Source organism: Rhopilema esculentum, chromosome 16 (genome assembly GCF_057945365.1).
Source record: "Rhopilema esculentum isolate cy_ngs chromosome 16, ASM5794536v1, whole genome shotgun sequence".
NCBI classification, from domain to species: domain Eukaryota; kingdom Metazoa; phylum Cnidaria; class Scyphozoa; order Rhizostomeae; family Rhizostomatidae; genus Rhopilema; species Rhopilema esculentum.
Genome location: NC_142830.1, coordinates 7,973,400 through 7,977,875, shown reverse-complemented (window position 1 = coordinate 7,977,875; position 4,476 = coordinate 7,973,400).

Genomic DNA, 4,476 nt, shown 5'->3' with positions numbered 1-4,476 from the left:
GGACCTGTAAAAAAGTTCAAAAATCTGAAAATTTTGAAAACATTTGTTTTGACCCGAAACAACCTGAAATACGTAAAATTTTGTTCTGAACAACATTTCAAGCGTTTTCGATGAATTTTTAGCTCATAATTTGGAAAATGGAACAAGGTCATTTTTTGAAAAAACTCATGACCCCGGACCTGTAAAAAAGTTCAAAAACCTGAAAATTTAAAAAAAAATTTTTTTGACTCGAAACAACCTGAAATACGTGAATTTATGTTCCGAACAACATTCGAAGTGTTTTCGATGAATTTTTAGCTCATATTTTGGAAAAATCGAACATGGTCAGTTTTTGAAAAAACTCATGACCCCGGACCTGTAAAAATTTTCAAAAACCTGAAAATTTTGAAAAACATTTTATTGAGCCGAAACAAACTGAAATACGTGAAATTTTGTTCCGAACAACATTTCAAGCAATTTCGATGAATTTCTAGCTGATATTTTGAAAAAATCGGACAAGTCATTTTTTGAAAAAATTCATGACCCCGGACCTGTAAAAAAGTTCAAAAATATGAAAATTTTGAAAACATTTGTTTTGACCCGAAACAACCTGAAATACGTAAAATTTTGTTCCGAACAACATTTCAAGCGTTTTCGATGAATTTCTAGCTTATATTTTGGAAAAATGGAACAAGGTCATTTTTTGAAAAAACTCATGACCCCGGACCTGTAAAAAAGTTCAAAAATATGAAAATTTTGAAAACATTTGTTTTGACTCAAAACAACCTGAAATACGTGAATTTATGTTGCGAAAAACACTTGAAGCGTTTTTGACGAATTTCTAGCTCATAATTTGAAAAAATTGAACAATATCATTTTTTGAAAAAATTCATGACCTGAAACATGTGGAGAATTTCAGAGATTTGAAAATTTTGAAAAAAAATTAGTTAGTTAGATATAATCAATGTGATATGCATACCTTTCTTTTTTTACTTGACAGTTTTGTTTTGAGGTTCAATGTGTTATCTGAAAAAAGTGAAACGGATGATGAATTTCTAGCTCATATTTTGGAAAAATCGAACAAGGTCATTTTTTGAAAAAACTCATGACCCCGGACCTGTAAAAAAGTTCAAAAATATGAAAATTTTGAAAAAAATTTTTTTGACTCAAAACAACCTGAAATACGTGAATTTATGTTCCGAACAACATTTGAAGCGTTTTTGACGAATTTCTAGCTCATAATTTGAAAAAATTGAATAATATCATTTTTTGAAAAAATTCATGACCTGAAACATGTGGAGAATTTCAGAGATTTGAAAATTTTGAAAAAGATTAGTTAGTTAGATATAATCAATGTGATATGCATACCTTTCTTTTTTTACTTGACAGTTTTGTTTTGAGCTTCAATGTGTTATCTGAAAAAAGTGAAACGGATGATGAATTTCTAGCTCATATTTTGGAAAAATCGAACAAGGTCATTTTTTGAAAAAACTCATGACCCCGGACCTGTAAAAAAGTTCAAAAACCTGAAAATTTTAAAAAAAATTTTTTTGACTCGAAACAACCTGAAATATGTGAATTTATGTTTCGAACAACATTTGAAGCGTTTTTGACAAATTTCTAGCTCATATTTTGGAAAAGTCGAACAAGGTCATTTTTTGAAAAAACTCATGACCCCGGACCTGTAAAAAAGTTCAAAAATCTGAAAATTTTGAAAAAATTTGTTTTGACCCGAAACAACCTGAAATACGTAAAATTTTGTTCCGAACAACATTTCAAGCGTTTTCGATGAATTTTTAGCTCATATTTTGGAAAAATCGAACATGGTCAGTTTTTGAAAAAACTCATGACCCCCGACCTGTAAAAATTTTCAAAAACCTGAAAATTTTGAAAAACATTTTATTAAGCGGAAACAAACTGAAATACGTGAAATTTTGTTCCGAACAACATTTCAAGCGTTTTTGACGAATTTCTAGCTCATAATTTGAAAAAATTGAACAATGTCATTTTTTGAAAAAATTGATGACCTGAAACCTGTGGAGAATTTCAGAGATTTGAAAATTTTGAAAATGATTAGTTAGTTAGATATAATCAATGTGATATGCATACCTTTCTTTTTTTACTTGACAGTTTTGTTTTGAGCTTCAATGTGTTATCTGAAAAAAATGAAACGGATGATGAATTTCTAGCTCATATTTTGGAAAAATCGAACAAGGTCATTTTTTGAAAAAACTCATGACCCCGGACCAGTAAAAAAGTTCAAAAATCTGAAAATTTCGAAAACATTTGTTTTGACCCGAAACAACCTGAAATACGTAAAAATTTTTTCCGAACAACATTTGAAGTGCTTTCGATGAATTTCTAGCTTATATTTTGGAAAAATCGAACAAATCATTTTTTGAAAAAACTCATGACCCCGGACCTGTAAAAAAGTTCAAAAATCTGAAAATTTTGAAAATATTTGTTTTGACCCGAAACAACCTGAAATAGGTAAAATTTTGTTCCGAACAACATTTCAAGCGTTTTCGATGAATTTCTAGCTGATATTTTGGAAAAATTGAACAAGTCATTTTTTGAAAAAACTCATGACCCCGGACCTGTAAAAAAGTTCAAAAATATGAAAATTTTGAAAAAATTTTTTTTGACTCGAAACAACCTGAAATACGTGAATTTATGTTCCGAAGAACATTTGAAGCGTTTTTGACGAATTTCTAGCTCAAAATTTGAAAAAAGTGAACAATGTCCTTTTTTGAAAAAATTCATGACCTGAAACCTGTAGAGAATTTCAGAGATTTGAAAATTTGAAAAAGATTAGTTAGTTAGATATAATCAATGTGATATGCATACCTTTCTTTTTTTACTTGACAGTTTTGTTTTAAGCTTCAATGTGTTATCTGAAAAAAATGAAACGGATGATGAATTTCTAGCTCATATTTTGGAAAAATCGAACAAGGTCATTTTTTGAAAAAACTCATGACCCCGGACCTGTAAAAAAGTTCAAAAATCTGAAAATTTTGAAAACATTTGTTTTGACCCGAAACAACCTGAAATACGTAAAATTTTGTTCCGAACAACATTTCAAGCGTTTTCGATGAATTTTTAGCTCATATTTTGGAAAATGGAACAAGGTCATTTTTTGAAAAAACTCATGACCCCGGACCTGTAAAAAAGTTCAAAAATCTGAAAATTTTGAAAACATTTGTTTTGCCCCGAAACAACCTGAAATACGTAAAATTTTGTTCCGAACAACATTTCAAGAGTTTTCGATGAATTTCTAGCTTATATTTTGAAAAAATCGGACAAGTCATTTTTTGAAAAAACTCATGACCCCGGACCTGTAAAAAAGTTCAAAAACCTTAAAATTTTGAAAAACATTTTATTGAGCCGAAACAAACTGAAATACGTGAAATTTTGTTCCGAACAACATTTCAAGCGTTTTCGATGAATTTCTAGCTTATATTTTGAAAAAATCGGACAAGTCATTTTTTGAAAAAACTCATGACCCCGGACCTGTAAAAAGTTCAAAAATCTGAAAATTTTAAAATAAAATTTTTTGACTCGAAACAACCTGAAATACATGAATTTATGTTCCGAACAACATTCGAAGTGTTTTTGACGAATTTCTAGCTCATAATTTGAAAAAATTGAATAATATCATTTTTTGAAAAAATTCATGACCTGAAACATGTGGAGAATTTCAGAGATTTGAAAATTTTGAAAAAGATTAGTTAGTTAGATATAATCAATGTGATATGCATACCTTTCTTTTTTTACTTGACAGTTTTGTTTTGAGCTTCAATGTGTTATCTGAAAAAAGTGAAACGGATGATGAATTTCTAGCTCATATTTTGGAAAAATCGAACAAGGTCATTTTTTGAAAAAACTCATGACCCCGGACCTGTAAAAAAGTTCAAAAACCTGAAAATTTTAAAAAAAATTTTTTTGACTCGAAACAACCTGAAATATGTGAATTTATGTTTCGAACAACATTTGAAGCGTTTTTGACAAATTTCTAGCTCATATTTTGGAAAAGTCGAACAAGGTCATTTTTTGAAAAAACTCATGACCCCGGACCTGTAAAAAAGTTCAAAAATCTGAAAATTTTGAAAAAATTTGTTTTGACCCGAAACAACCTGAAATACGTAAAATTTTGTTCCGAACAACATTTCAAGCGTTTTCGATGAATTTTTAGCTCATATTTTGGAAAAATCGAACATGGTCAGTTTTTGAAAAAACTCATGACCCCCGACCTGTAAAAATTTTCAAAAACCTGAAAATTTTGAAAAACATTTTATTAAGCGGAAACAAACTGAAATACGTAAAATTTTGTTCCGAACAACATTTAAAGCGTTTTCGATGAATTTCTAGCTTATATTTTGGAAAAATCGAACAAGTCATTTTTTGAAAAAACTCATGACCTGAAACCTGTGGAGAATTTCAGAGATTTGAAAATTTTGAAAAAGATTAGTTAGTTAGATATAATCAATGTGATATGCA